This window comes from Notolabrus celidotus, chromosome 14 (genome assembly GCF_009762535.1).
Source record: "Notolabrus celidotus isolate fNotCel1 chromosome 14, fNotCel1.pri, whole genome shotgun sequence".
Lineage (NCBI taxonomy): Eukaryota > Metazoa > Chordata > Actinopteri > Labriformes > Labridae > Notolabrus > Notolabrus celidotus.
In genome coordinates, this window is record NC_048285.1 from 13,926,009 (window position 1) to 13,942,745 (window position 16,737).

General features: G+C 38.7%; 1 protein-coding gene and 1 long non-coding RNA gene across 2 annotated transcripts in view; one reads left to right on the top strand and one right to left on the bottom strand.

The window, feature by feature from the left end:
* Positions 1–16,737, top strand: part of dner (delta/notch-like EGF repeat containing) — a 68,912-nt gene that overhangs the window by 12,294 nt on the left and 39,881 nt on the right. The window lies entirely within an intron of this gene.
* LOC117825951 lies at positions 6,368–15,346 on the bottom strand. The gene is made up of 3 exons (XR_004633942.1): positions 15,204–15,346; positions 14,328–14,423; positions 6,368–6,590 (listed from the first exon to the last, which is right to left on the bottom strand). It is a non-coding gene; the product is annotated as an uncharacterized LOC117825951 (long non-coding RNA).

Sequence of the window (16,737 nt, forward strand, 5' to 3'; positions counted from 1 at the left end):
AGTCATTACATTTCCTCCAGTGGTTTAGTTTGGGTGTTTCTTATTGCTTTCCGTCTGCCCCCGTTGCTATTTATATCTTTAATGGAGCAGCGAGTTGTGTCACTATCAGCGGTATAATGTCAGAAAGGGCAGAGCAGCTCTTACTCAGCAGCAATTCACCCGTATAATAACCCTGTGCTATGACACCTTCATTGTACTGTCGCTACTAATGACTACTCTTGTTGTGTTAGCTGTCATCATAATAAGTGTGTGTGGCAGGAGGAAGGTGAGTGCATGTGTAAGAGATTGAAATATTAAATCACTCTGCTGATTTGCATCCCTTTGTTCTTTACATTTCACAGGTTTGTTCTTTCACTTTTTACCTTTTGGCTAAAAAAGCTGTGTCACTGCACCAATAGTGCACTTCAGTCCATCGGCTAAAACAGTAGATGAAAGCATCAACCTGTATTTGGACCGTGCTGAGTCTTACTGTTTCCTGCTCCTTAGTATATTTTGAGAGTGTATGCAGTCCAAGCTGTTCATTAATTTAAAAATCCCATAAAAGCCCTGCATATAAAGTTAATGGCTCTGCAGCCTGTTTACGCCTCAATTCACAGATTATGATGTTTCTGTGCTTCTTGTTGTCTTTTAGTTACAGTCAGTTAATTTAAAAAAATGGTTTGTTAAATCATTCTTACAACCCCTATGCCAAAAACGTTGGGACACTGTGTAAAATGTTGATTTGACAGATTCTGATCATCATTGAAAACCCTATGTTAACTTTGGAAACAGAACAAAAACTACGTATCAGATGTTGAAAACAGAAAAATCTTTGTTGTTGTTTTATGAAAAATATTTACTCCACTACTTGGGACAGGGACAGCAAAACATTGATTACTGCAACAAAAAAACCCCCCAAAAAACTACTGGAGGTAAAATCTCTCAACTTCACTGAAGAATAATATTCCTTAGCATAAAATTGCAAAGAATTTGGGGATGTCATCATTACCTTCAATGTACAATCTGTAGAAATATCTGTACAAAAGGGACAAGGCTTACAAAAAAAAAATACTGGATAACCGTGATCTCCAGGCCCTCAGGTGCCACTGCATTAAACACAGACATGACTCTGTAGTGGAAATCACTGCATGGGCTCAAAACCACTTCCAAATCCATTGTCGGTAAACAGTAGATGTTGCATCCACAAATGCAGGTTAAAATTGTACCATGCAAAGAGGAAACCATATAAACATGTTCCAGAATCCATTTAAAATGGACTGAGGTGAGGTGGAAAACTCTCACATGGTCTGTCAAAATCAGACTTTTGGAAATCATGTGTCCTCCATTTTTAACGAGGATAGGCACCACCCAGCTTGTTATCAGACTCAGAGCACAGTTCAAGAGCTAACATCTGTGATGGTATACAGGGACGCATAAGGGCACATGGCAGGGGTTGCTTGGAAGGGAAGGCGCTATTAATGCTGAATCATATAAACAGGTTTTGGAACTGGCTTCTGTGTGAACATACTTCTAATCCTCTGTGTGTCAGTTATATGTGCTTGTGCCTGTGTGAAAATATACTTAAATATCAGGGCTGGTACAGGCAGCTTTTGGGCCAACTATGACACTCTCTGTTTGGACCCCTACCAATTGAAGTATGTCATGTCTAATGATATGCTCATTAATTGCTGTTTACCCAGTTTCAGAAATTGGGATTGGGAATTTCATCTCATTGCTAGTTAACTTGCAACATTAATAAAAGATAGTGACAGAAAAACAATTTTAGAAAAGTTGACAGGTGATTGACACCCTGTCAATGTGCTGGTGGACCTAAAATTAGACATGTTTTTTTTTAGGATGTCATACAAATGTTTGTGCAACTTCTTGTGGCAACACCCTCGCAGCTTTAGCATGCCCTAAAATTGCACCTGCAGAATTAATATGTACCTTGTCTGTAAAAGCTGTTTTTACACATTTTTCAACATCAAATGTGTCAGTTATTGTGAAAACTTGCTTTTGAAAATGTAAAGAAAGGCTGCTTCATCAGCGTGGGGTCTGTTTTCATGATACACCTAACCTCTCACCATTTTCAGGCATCAAAAACTACAAAATGGAAATTGTCTTTGTTGTTGCTGGTGATCTTATTTTCTTTTGTAGGTAACAAAAATTCAACTTGTTTCACAACCAAATTATAGACACTTGAAATTAGATCAAAATGGAATTGAGCCAAATTACTCAGAGCAAAAACTCCCATAAAAGATAACCTTGTCAACAACTTCTTCTTAGATTAATATGATGAAATTATCAAAAAAAGGGTTTATTTCACCATCCATTAATACTTCAGAACACAATTTGTCCTTTGTCTATATTCTGTGATATGTTGCATCCCTGAAGTGTTTCTGGCTCAGTCTCAACTTCTGCCTCCTACACTCATATGTTGTTTGTTTTTGTTGAGTCATATTTTCACACACTAAACTCCAAAAAACAGCAATTATGCAAAGTATTCAGTGAAGCTCTGGGTGCTGCAATCACTTCAGAATATTTATGGGGAGGTTTAACTGATCCATCGATTGAAGACTTCCTTTAATCGGCAGAAACCTCGAGCAGAATCAGACTTACGTTGACGGCCATCCGCCACAACGTGTTGTGATTGGAAAAAGGGATAGAGGGAGATGCAGGGGGAAAGAGATGGATTGAAACAGATAGTAATAACAACAACAACAACAGCTTATATTTACTTCTGAGTTCAGCAAAGTAAGGACAATACATTTCAGGGGAACCAAATTCTGGAATATTTATTCCAGTGTGGCGAAAAACTGTTTATCTTTAAAATGTTATAAAGGATGCTTGAAAAAACTTTTAACCACTGTTACTTAAGTTTACTCATTATGCTCAACCACATATTCTTAGACAGGTATCCATACATATCATACTATTATTTTCTTCTTTTGAATTCTGTTGATGTAATAACTGTATTTATATTAATTGTTAACTTTGTATATTCTCATGTTATTTTATTTTTAGTATGAATTATTGTCTTTATATGTGTCAATTTTATTATTTTTTAATTATTTTTCATATCAGAACACTACTTGGGTGGAGGCTTCAAATAAGCTCTCTGAGTTTTTTGCCTCTTCCTTCACAGTATATCATTTATCTTTGCTATTTTTTTGTGTGTGTTTTCTTTTAATTGTGCAAATAAATAAACATAAACATAAACATAAACATAAACAATGGACATACAACAATAATAGTTATAATATTAGAATTTACAATAATTATGATAGTAGGAGTAGGAATGATAATAATGATTAAAGCAGCTGGAGTCAAGCAGGTATAATATTAACATTAGCATCATAGTGATAATTAGGGTTAGACTATGGATGACAATTGGAAGTTAGAATTGACAAGATAATCTCCTTGAACTTGATTGGTGCTGTAAACTGCTGTAAAGGCTGGCTAACTAGGTGGTGTTTTCTTCTTCTGCTGCTGCTTTTTCTTTGTCTAACCTTGTTTTTTGTGGCTGGTAACCAGCATAAAGAACCACTAACTGCCCCCTATGAACCAAAGGCTTACACAGTATTACTGTAAACTTATTTCAAGCATACTATCAATATTTTATTTATTTTAAGTAAGCACACAAAACATTAGGACAATTTTTTATATGCAAGATTAGATAACTCAAAAAAATTGGTGGGGGCACTGAGAAGGGCTTACTTAACTATAAATTGACAACCTTTGGGACAATTTTCACTTATCTAACCCAAACAGTGCAGCACAGTGAGCTTTCATGGTGCTGCAGGAAACAGACTTCACCAGACTTACAACACACACTCTGATCCATAATAGTGTGTTATAGCATTTATAGGAGGGGCTGACAGCAGAGTCAGTGTGCGTATCATCCTCTGCTCTGTTGCCCTCTTTCCTTTCCAGAAGATGGTGACTCAGTAACAGATGCTGCACTGACTCCTGCTGCCTCCTCCTCAGACGAACACAACTTGTCAGCTAAGTCGATCTGACAATATGTTATTTAATGAAGCCAACTGGGAGACAAGCCAGCACGCTGAGGAGTGTGTGTACTGATGTGTGTCGTGAACATCTTCTCTTAGCTGCAGACAATAAATGCCAGCTTAATCCAAAAAAAACGTCCCTCCAGGACTGGTAGAGCACCTCCGACAGAGAGTGGAGCGGGGTGCAGGCAGCAGCCTCGGGCGTCAGACACACAGATTAGTTGGTATTAACAGCTGGGCCTGTCTGCTGGGTGATAGGAGAGGCGATGTGGAAAATTTGGCTGTCTGTTCGGGATTGTGCTGGAAATAAATTAATGAAAAAGTACATTTTCAACACAAAAACTGTAGAAGTGTACCTGAAATTGGGTTTTAGAAGAGCCTAAATTTGTCAATATTTCTCTTTTTTCCCCCACATTTTGGTTTAAACTCATTTCATTTTGCAGAAATGTTCTTAAAACTTTGTGAGGTCTGTTGAAAATGTTTGCTCTGCTAGGAAGCAAGAGACTAGTCTTCAGTAAATGTGCATTACATGTTTAGCATTATATCACAGCTATGTAATATGTGTTACAGGCACCTCATCCGATTTCTACATGTTTGATCACATTTCAACAAATTTTTTCCAGTGTAAAAGATCAATCAGTCAACATGTTCTTTCATTGTTTCTCTCTTTTGTTGTGTAAGCAGACCAATCTGGATCTTGGGGATTATACTAAAAGATCCGTCTTTGTGAGAGCATTAAGTGTTCATGATCAGATAGATCTTACATTCAGTGTTGTTTTAGGTGAGCAGTGACGTCAGTAAACTCAAGTCTGACAAGCTCCCAGCCGGAAAGAATTGATCATGTCTGGAGCTCCGTCTCCTGCTGATTCATCCAACTCCAATAGCTCCACTCAGATCACATCCGTCCTCATTAATAGGCAGTCGATCGATGTTTATCAGTGGGAGGTTTTACAAATTTAAGAGATAACACTCGCTTTAGTACTGTTTGAGACATTTCACATTAGAACTTTTTATTGAAAAATATGCTGTAGTTGGACACTTACTGTGTGTGTATTTTGCAAACAGATTTAACTCATCGTGTGCCTCACATCATATCTTGGTCTTAAAGCTGCTGTTGGTAGTCCCGATATAAACACCAGTTCAGAGAGAGATTTCGAATGTCAACACTACCCCTCCCCTCTCTGCTGTCGTAACCCTGCCCACAAAAGATCATTGTTCGCGTTCTATGAGGAAGCAGTGGCTTCCCAGCTAATCAGGGCGACATAGTGGGGCCGCCATTCGACCAATCAGGACAGAGGGTTGGGGAGTAGCTCTAATTGGTCCGTGATAACGGGAATGAGGGCAATAATAACATTGCTTGATACAAAGGCATTGGAAAACACAGAGATTTCACCATAATCTCAAATTACTTCACTTACAGATGATTGGTATTCTGACCTTTTCTCCAAAGCCAGCAGAAAAAGAGTACAGTTTTTTACACCATTCCTACCAACAGCAGCTTTAAAGTAAGCACATAAGAGCCTAAGAAAAGAGGTTGAAATGAACAAGTATTATACATAAATACATATATAATAAAACCAGGGCTTTCAGCATTAATGTGTAAATTGTGATGCAATATTGGGTGAAAAACTGTTTTTAAAATGCAACATTATGGTATTTTAAATACCTGATTAAAAATACAATTAATTGTGATTTTAAAAAAATAACTTTTTGACTGTAGTATACAAGTTAGTCCAGTAGTTATCACCCCTGTTTAGAAATATTCCTTTATTATCATGCACATAGCCCCTGCAGTTAGTTTTGGTTGTTACTCTTCAGCCCAGGAACTGAAAATATTCCCAAACAAATGCACTTCTTACACTTTGTAAAGTCAGCAAAACAAAACTCTGTTGAAGGAAAAAAGAATCCTCTGCATCATGTTTGTTGTTGTTGTTCAGATCATCCTTCCTGTCCTCCCTCTCCCTCCCTCCTCCTGTCATCTCACAAACATGTTGTGTAGGCGGTGTCACAGATCGCACTCAGATGGTCTAAAGCTTGTCAAACAGAAGGAGACGCTGCATTTGAGCTGTCGCTGCTTCTTGCAGCATTTTCTTCCTCCTCCTTGGGGGGATAAAACAGGGTGATGATACATTTCCGGTTTCACCTCCTACTATAGGCCTCGTTTTCATTGCTTTGCCCCCGTTTTTCTTTTCTAGAGTCTCCATGGCAACAGAGCAATGATGAGGGGAGCCAAGGGATCAACAGGTAGAGAACAGAAAATGTCAGAGCTGCTTCCTATGCATCTTGGGGAGACTTTTTTTTTTTTAAATCCACAGAGGGAACAGAAGAAATCATGTGGCCCTCATTATGTTCTCTGAGCGGTCACAGGGAGAAGCAACGTTTTCAATGTTACTCCTTTGTATGAAACAATCTTTTTACAGAGCTATTCCAGCGCACAATAGCCCTCCTGCTGTCGTCCGACTTTCTAGGAGGCAGGTGAAGCGAACGGTGATATTACACATCCGATTTTTTGGTGACAAAGGGAACAGGATGTTCCACTTCCAGCGATTCAGTGACTAATTCCCTGTGGCAGCAGGACCAGCTCCAGACCCTTTTTATAGCCTGACAGGAAGCAGAGAGGGATTTGGTTAATTTAACATCTGCTACTTACCTATTTAAGACAATAAAAATGTTACCGAAAAATAAGATGCTCAGATTTCAAAAGAAGGAAAAATAAAAGCCTCAAGACACATCATGTCTTAAAAGGGTTTCTCTGTCATACCAGGGACTTTTTAATCATGTCAGCAGTAAGTGTCACCTTTTTTATCACATGCTGGTTAACTTGTTTTGAAGGAACCTTCTGTGTAAGTAGGTCAGAGTGAACCGGGAGCTTGTAGATGAGAGCACAGAATGACATCCATCTCCACCAGCTGGGGCCTGAGTGAGAGACTGATTTTGTATATTGTCTCTTAGGATTTTTCATCCTTTGGACACGCACACCTGTGACACCAGACACTTTATGAATTCAAACCTGTTACGCTAATTTACTATAATACATAATAACTAATGTTCCTGCTCCTCAGTATGACAGATCACAGTGGGTAGTAACGTTTTTATATGCAGAAAGTAATGATGAAACAGCATGTCACAGAGGGAGAGACAGCTTAGAAGCCAGTAGGAGGTCTTTCATTCAAATCATTAAGTCCTCTGTGTTGCACAGCAGAGCCTGCATATGATTTCATGGTTTATAGAAGGCAGCAGGCAAAAAACACTGAAAAAAAAAACGGCTGCTGAACAAGTGTTTTTATTGCCATGTCCTTGACATGATACATATGAGTGCTGTTAACGTCCACTGTCAGACTGGTACAATAAAAGAGAGATGTTAATCTGTTTATTCTTATGAACTGATGCTGGTGATAAATCCTTGCAAAGACTCTGTCTAATAAACATGCACACCATACGCATAGACGGTGATGAATGATATAGCATTATTCTATCTTTATAATGCTAAACCTTAAGCGATATCATGTCCCTTCTGTTATCTGTTAATGTAAATGATAAACAGGTTTTACCAGTCCTCATTTTAATCATGTATTTCTCTAAAAACTTGCTAATACTGGAGAAAGACTGGGCACAATCCCTGTGATATTTTAGTGTGTAGAGTCCGGTGTTTGAGAAGTGGAGCTGCTCCCATACTGTGAAAACCAGATACACAACAGACTCGAGCAGTGTCGGTCTGATACTAAAGGTATTCTACTGTTTGTGTATATCAAATAGGGAGATTTGTTAAAAGTTACTGTTAAGTGATCAGATATTTTGTAGTTAAAGATCAGAGCCTGACATAGCAGTGAAGGCTGTCAGTCACTCCTGTCAGCTGGGACACTGATGTGAGTGAAACAGCCAATGGTGGAAAAATGAAATTTTAATTTAAATAAAACAAGAACAAAAGGTTCAAACAAAACTTACTAAAATGTGAATGAAACAATCCAAAAGAAAACACTGGTAAAAAAGAAACACACAGAGAACACAGGAGAGAATATACAATGATCCAACCAAGGTCAGGGGACACAGAGGAACTAAATACACAGAGTAATTAACACAGGTGTGGAACACAGGACACAGTTGAAACTAATGGGTTAATCAAAGGTTCATGAAAAAGGGCAAAACACACAAGGGCAATAAGTAAAGCTAAACGGGAAATACGAGGATCAAGAACTACAAAATAAAACAGGAAACAAAATAGACCAGACTAAGAAACACAAGAAAATACAAGAAGAGACATGGATCACTAAACACAAGGAAGACATGGGATAACTTCTACAGAACACAGACAGGGGGGAAACAATGCATGGAACAAAATAAACAACAACCATAGATCAACACATGACACTAAAAACCCTATTTGAATAGAGCAAATGAAAACAGTCTTGTTGTAGAAGGATATCACTTGACACTTGGTCACTTTTATCACAGAGGTGATAAAAGATCTAAAAAAATGTATGCAGGCAGTAATAAGAAAGAAGTTTAAATTTTTTAGAGTTATAGAAACATAATCTAATGCCTGTACAATGCATGCACCTTCTTTTTTTCCTCCATATTGTAATAAAAAGAAGACAGGTTTACAACAAATAAGGGATAATGTATAGTTAGCTGGTGATCATGTAAATTGTAGACACCTGACAGGGTGAGAAAAGAACCCAACGTGAATGGAACTCAGCTTCTCTCATGTTTTAACCATAGACTGTATAAATAATGGATGTAGTATCCGTGACGTCACCCATCTGTTTCTGAAGCTCTGTTTTGAGGCCAATCATCGGCGGGAGCCATATTGCTGCTGTCGAGCGATTGTGACGTAAAGAGGCGGGCTTTGAGCCTCCTAGCCAACAGCTACAGTGTTCCCGCCTGCCAATGAAGTCAGCTGTGCCTCTCATTGGAAGACTTGTAATCTCAATATCTTTGAAATGACCGCGTTTTGAAAAAAATCACAGTACAGTGTGTGCCGATCGAGAAATGAGCTATCCAGACTACACTCGTCTTTTGTACCAGGCTGTAAACATGTTTATTTCTGCTGTAAAGATTGTCTTCTTTGAATTGGTGTGTATGTGGTTTCTGGTGCTTCCAGAGCCAGCCTCAAGCGGATCCTCGATGAACTGCAGTTTTTAGCACTTCCACATTGGACTCATATTTTTAGACCAGAGGTTGCCGCTTGGTTTTAACATCCTCCAGTTTCCCTGCTGTTTTGTGAATTGATATATTTTATTAGACAGACATTACTTGAGTAAATGTACTAAGTTGTGTAAACTGGGAGCCTGTTATAGATAGGCAAGCTTCAGAGAATGAGGCTAGTTCTTACCTTTGACTGTTTTCACTGTTTAATTGTCTGCTATGGCCTTAATTAGCCTGTGTGCTGTTTGACAATAAGTTGTCAGTGAACTAAACAGCATCATAAAGGCTTAGTCATGAAGGACAATACAACATTCTCTGCTCTCACATGAAGAGGTGGAACAAGTGCTGTCACAGAGAACAGTCAAGTGCCACATTAGGCTGCACTGGATTCAGGATTTTGTGCTGTAAAAGCTGAGAGTTGAAAAAAATCAGAATCTCATTTATTTTTCATTAGCGTCCTTGAGCTGTCTCACCAGTCCACCATTTGTGCTTGTCATCAGGAGCTCTTCTCTGTCAGTGACAACAGCTGAGTTATGTCTTTTGTTTCTCTGCTCTATCCTGACCCTGATGATGTCATCTGTTCTTCAGCTTGGAGACAAAAAAAAGTAACAGTTGGTTTTGATATGCCTGTTGCTAAATCCCAATTTTATGCATCAAATGCAGGAATGGCACTTCAACACCACTTCAGAAAGAAAGAAAAATGTATGTTTATTAAAAGTAATGCAAAGTCAACATCTAGCAGGTGCAGATAAGCTGGCTGTTACCTTCAAACTGTATTTGTTCATAATGCTTGTGCTGTGTACAGTAATGCTGCTTTGAGCTAAACGGAAGAAAAGGGATAGACTGAATACAGATGAAATCTTTCACTCTGCACAAAAGTCCGTCTTTTCAACCCATGTTAGTCTGTTCTTTTGAAAAAAAAAAAAAAAAAGCTAATCTCAACACTGTCACAAGGCAGATATTGAAGTCATAGGTAATCCTGACTGACTGTAGAGTTGTGAAGTTTCTTCAGTGGCAAAGCGATCCATCTAGGAGACAGTCTATCTGTCATTGTAATGTTAGAAAGCTGCATACAGAAGATGTAATACCAAACAAAAAAACCCTTAATCTGTCAGTGCATCTGCTGCAAGAGCAGCTCCTGATAAATTCACAAAGAGCCCGAGAGCTCCTGATGTGTTTTAGTGTCTGTCTGATAAAATAAGAAGACAGACAACTGTGTCCCAGCCCTCAAGAACAGACACTTGCGTTCCCTGCAGCATCGAAAGGTAAAAATAGAGCCATGCAGCACCTCCTCTCTTAAATCATCCTGCTACCACTTAGTATTCTCCTTACTCCTCTCCTTCTCTTTCTACACCTCTTGCCCTCATTTTCTTCCATCTCTTCGTGTATGTTAGCATTTGGCAGAGGAGAGAGGTAATTGACTTGTGAGGGATGGTACCGGTCAATCAGTGGAGGTTATTTGGTGTCATTTGTTTGATGACAACACAGGGAGCCTTATGGAGCAGAATGAGTGTCCTACTGCTGTGTGTGGCTTTTGAGTGACAGATTTTGGTGCCGGATAAAAACAAAACAACACCAACCAACATGAAGCTAAACCTCCAATAGAAAATGTGAAGATGCCAAGTGATGTGAAATATCTGATTTGAATGGGAAATTATTCACATAAAGGGCAGTTTCACTTCATTAGCATGTTTTCCTCTTCTATCTTTCAGCACTTCCATTTACATCTATTTATGCATCAAGGCGAGATTGAAATTTATCAAGGTACTCCGCTGTGTGTGTGCGGGCTTCATGGATCCCAAATTTGAAAGAGAAGTTGCTCTTTGAAGCCACGGGGCCAGGAAGTGATGAGGAAGTATGAGAGAGGGAGGGGGGTGGTGGCGTGGTGGAGGACGCTTTGATGTGCAGAAATAGATAGCATTAAAGGCTTGTCGACAAAAACACACTTTCTGGCCACCACACAAGCTTAACTGGATGCTACAACTACTTGGATGGATATGAAGCAGATGGCTCCGTATGTAGAGTATTTATCCCAAAGTAATTTAGGACATGATTTAGAGAATTAAAGCCTTTTGTGCATAAGAGGACAATAAAACCCACTGAGCCAGTCGTTGGAGAATGAATGATGCCTGCATGATAGCCTTTCTATCACATATGGAACAATTCTCATGTTTTTGCATGTTTTCTGTCCCTCTCCCAGTTCAAGCCATGGCAGCTCATCAAGAAGTGTGCTAATTAAGATGCTTCACATGGCTCAGTCTGATTCAGCAATGCTGACAGTTACAGCAAGGATAGAAAATATGGCAGAAATGATTTCAGGGATGTAAATTCTGAAATGCAGTTTCTGTGTAGTTAAAGTTCCCTTGAGCAAGACTGTTCAGTGGTATCAGCAGGCAGCTCAAAGGAGTTAGCCAGTGAGTGCAATCCATCTTTCTCTTCCTTTACTCCCTCAGGCTTTGCTGTGAATAATAATGGGTTATTTAAGGCTGCATGAAGACTTTACAAACTCACTATAGGAGATGGTCACCTTACATATCATAATATCTTTGTACACCTTGTGGAAACTGTCTTCATCTGAGAGCAGACAAAGACTGATGTTTTAAGTAAAGGTTGATTATAGTGGCCTTCATGGCTAACTGATCTTCAACTGTGTGAAAAAGGCTGCCTGTTGCCTGTCACTTTAAGACGGTGGAGAGCGATCAGCCGATCGGTGGCCGGCAGAGGGAGCTACACAGACATATCACTCACACCTGCCTGCCTGCTGCATGGAAGATAGTTTATTCATTAGTTCTCAGTTGATACGTTTTGAAAGTTCAGAGTGTTCCTTATTTCAGATTTGTGCATCCATTGGAAGTAAGTCATTTTAATTGCCCTAATTTTCTGAGGTTGTAGTATTGTCTTCGTACATTTCTGTTTCATGCTTGTATAGTTACATTAGCACTGAGTAAGATTTTAGTTATTTAAAGATAGGATAGTAAGTTTGACATGTATTGTTTCTGTTTCCAGAAACCACACTCAAGAATAAATGATTAAATTACCCTTTTACTAAAGCTAGGCCTGGTCATTGGATTTACCTCCAAGAGAGCAAAGCCAGAGTCCTTACTGGACTCTCCACAGCAATTCGACTTATGCTACCACCCTACACTAGTCGCACTATTTTTCAAACTGATCTGCAACTGGTTTTCATTAGGAGCAATGTGCTATGAATTCAGAAACAATACAATTTCTAAAACACACACAAAAGTCCATAAATGCAACAATGGAAATGTGCTGCAAATTACAAAAGCAACATGGATAGACAAATACAAAACTCTGTTAGCAGCAAATGTGCTGCAAATACATAAGCAAATGAAGACATGACAACAGAAGTGGTCCAGCCAGTGGGGGCTCTCAGGGGGACAAATTATTTTGTTATTGATGGGAGACAGTAGGAGGTCAGGGCAGTGAACCTGTCATCAGTCCAAATAAACACACATTATACCAAATACAGAAAACCCACACAATTTTAAATGAAGCACTGTTCCTGACATGCTCGAGTTATTGCTACTAGTTGTTGCTTAAGGCTATGTCCACATATACTGATTTCTTTCTCTCTGTTAAAAAAAAGGAAAAATAAATCCTGTCCACCAGAGATGTGTATGGATACTTCTCTGTCCCCACTAAGGCACACAAATGGTTGGAAATGTCCAGTGGTGGACATAGTACACAGCTTCCTTACTTAAGTCAAAGTATAGATCCTCTTGGTCAAATATTACTCCAATACAAGTGAAAGTTGTACTGTCAAATTGTTACTTGAGTTAAAGTACCGGAGTACTCGCTTTTAAAAATACTTAAGTATACAAAGTACTTTTTAAAATATCTCAAAATGCATTTTCACAAAGCATGAGTGCAGTCAAGAATGCATGGGTGTACATTCTGCTACGTTATGTTTATCTAGAAAACATGATTTCATATCTAAAAAGTATAACATGAAATATAAACTAAGTTACTACAAGCACAGACAAGTTTCAAATGTTCATCTGTAATCAAAGCAGTGTGTTAACTACAGACCTCCACATGCTTTCTCAGGTTAGATGCTGATGTTACCATCACTACATGAGGGGACTGGTCTGAATAATGTTTAATCTGCATTTGCTCTACGCTCAACCGAGGTATGGCTACACCATACAGCTCTCAAATAGCCGTGTAGCTAGTGGTGCTTCTTGCAGACTGAATAAATAAAAAGTGTGCGTAAGCTATGGAGCTGTAATTTACCTGCAGTTACTATACTTTTAACATTACTCTGAAGTATCTGATATGTAACCACATAAGATAAAGTATATGTTGTTAGTCTATGCTGTTTAAAATAACTCCAGGAGGCTTCAGGAATTTGTAATAAAAAAGCACCTTGCCTATAAATGTGATTGACTGTGACAGTTGGCATCTTGACCGTTGTCATTTCAAGGTCTTCAGAGATGGAGTCCAAAATAACAATGTTAAACTGGTATTGAGACATCCATATATGCGTGTGTTGTGAGGACACTTTCATCCTATAGAAAAGGGCACGTGGAGACCGTCAGAAGGAGACTTCATCTAGCCGAGTCGTCCTCCAAGCAGTCGCGATGCTTGTTTGATACTGACGCTGTTTTGATTGTAATAAATATATTACTGTCCAAGCAAGCCAGTGTCACGAAGTTCATTCTACATCTTCATATCGCAGGCTGTTAAGATAGGACAACTCATTGTCATTACACTATGCCAATTTCTAATCCTAGACAATTAATCTCAGTTAGTCTAAATAAAGTTTCACTGGGTATAATAGTTCGTTTAAAGATTTATTTTGGCATTTTGCAGCATACTGTTTCATTAGTAACACGTTTTCATTGTTGTGTTTGTTTTGTACTTGTGCATCTTTTCTGAATTTCCAGCATGTATGTGCTAATGATGATTGTTCAGGATTTTGCAGATTGGTTAGCATTGTTGGCAACCATGGACAATGTATCGTGAGCAGGATCTAATAGTGTATTGGAACCCTAACTGGCTGAGCAGGACCACAACACCACAGTAAACTCAGTAGCCTGCTTAAAATGAGCAAATATATGTGTTATTACTCTCTTACTTACTTACTTAATACGTTCTTTAATGTACTGTATATGTGTTCAATATCTCTAATACTTGTATTCATTCTTAATCCTTTTTGATAAGTTTACTCACATGAAGCACACAGTGGAAGATTTCTGCTTACTCAAACGCTGTGATACTGAATTCTTCTTTTGGTTCCAGCTAGTTGTGGCACCACAGCAGAGTTTACTAGAAGAGAAAGACCACTTACTTTTAGATGGTGTCTTAGCACCTAAGCTTGCTTATTTACATGTTTAGCAGACTCAGAGCAACATTAGCACTCATAAGCAAGATCAAGCCTCTTTTCAGAATTGCAGGCTAGAAGAAACAACAATGACAGAAAATATGGTTCAATGCTTCACCAAGCTGAGAGAGAAATAAGCACTCAATAATAACTGTTTGTGGGTTTGTTTCTACAGATGACCTCTTACACCAAATAGTCATTATATCCATCGCTTAGATGAAAACTGTATCTTGTTTTATTGTTATATAAGTTGTTTGTGGTGTCAGTGAGATTTGCTCCTCTTCTCGTCTTAGCCCTGTCTCAGACATGTCAGTCATCCCACATATACCAGGACTGGCAGCCGGCTGCTCTTCAAACAGCTGAACTTCATACACAGAAAAGTTTAAAACATGCTTGTGAAGACTTCTGTGTCTTAGAACAATGTTAAAATGAAGCTCTCTGTGTTTAAACTAACTTTGCCTTCTTATTCAAGAAGGACAAAAATAACATGTTTATTCAACAGATAGTCCCAGCAGAGCCGTTGTATTGACAGCTCATTGTGCTGTAGAGGAAGAGCTTGATTTTCAAATCAGCTGTGGCTTTATCTCCTGCTGGTGCATTGAAGAAACTGGGCAACGTATTTTAATAGTTGACAAGAAGACATCTGGCTATGCTGCGTTTATCTTTTCATTTTCTCTTTGTATCTTCGTATTAGCAAAGCACCCCATCATTGGTGCACTACTCACACACAGTTGTTTGCTCATTGGTCCATTCGTGAAGCCCTATTGCCTTTCGCTTGCACGCTTGTGATCGACGACTCTGTAGAAGAGATGATGTGTATTGGAGTTGCTATGTGGCAGCACATAAAAGGTGTAATGAAACTCAGAGAGCAGACAAGAGAAAACCTGATGATGAAACAGAAAACGAACATGAGACAAAGAAGAACAAAAGACTGTACATCGAAAAAAGACAAACATCTGATAATGACTTGGGGTGTTAAAAGATTCTATGAAGTCTTGATTTGGGTGTGTCCACTGCTCATTTATATTTAGGGTTGTCAATCTAGTTCAAGTTAATTATAGGTTTTTTCACACATAATGTAATTTTCCAACACCAAAATAGTGTCTACTGAAAATTCTGAGTGGCTAGTAACTCTGGAAAACCACTAGCCAAAGTGGATGGCAAACAAAACAGTTAATGTAAAGCCCTGCACCCCATGACTTTCTATACAGGTCACAACACATATCTATTTCTGATTCTTTATCAAGTTTTGTAACAAGCCAAACAATTTTTTTGCAGGGCCGTGTTTGCACCTCGGCTCTTATCTCACTTGACAGCTGTCACTCTCTTCTTGGTTGATATTTTGAATCATGTCTGTCTTCTTTGTACTTCACAGGCAAAGGCCTAAGGACTGCTTTTTTCTCACACTGTTGTGTTTCTTAAACTAAAATGGGTCACTAAACTGTTGCTGTTGGTTCCTCATATGAAAAAGCATCACTATATTTTAATGAGCTCAAGTCCCGAGATAACAACAAAATGATTACATTTCACTCACAGGCTCAAAAGATGATGTCGCCTATGTCTTACTATTTCAAAAAATATTTTCTCTTTCAATGACTTAAAAAAACCTGAAGGGTTCGGAACATTATACAGAAAAGTGTAAGTGGCCAAAAAGCAAAGCAAGTAATTTAGGAATTAGCTGGGTTTTCTGAAACACATTTTTGATAGAAATAGAAAAAAATATCTCCCACTGAATGTCTAAATGCTGTCTTCAAGTTCTGTCTGCATTGACAGCCAACATGACAAGGCTGGATCATGAGGGGTTTCTGCTGGATGGTTTTCTGACTGACGGGTGCAATAAATCATAACGACAATAATGTCTCTCTGGGAGACTGACAGGATATTGCTTAAAAGTTAAACCAGAGGCTCAAAACACTGCATTAGCCTGTCTGCGAATATCACTGAGTTGATGCGGTTGACTGCGCGAGACAAGGGTTGGGCGGGTGAAATCCTTCTTATTTGAACAAACAGAAAATATGTTGTGTGACATACAGTTTTTTCAACCCAGGCCAAAGATCTCAATCATCTGCTTTTCCTGTTAAGTGACACACACCAGAACCATTCCCAGAAAAAAAACAGCAATGCACATTCTTTCTAGTCCATCAGACATCTTATTAAGACAAGCTTATTTAACACTCACCTGAACATTTTTAATATAGTTGCTTATCTCTGGTTTGTGTGAAAACATTTTTTGCTAATACCACAATCTATCAACACAAG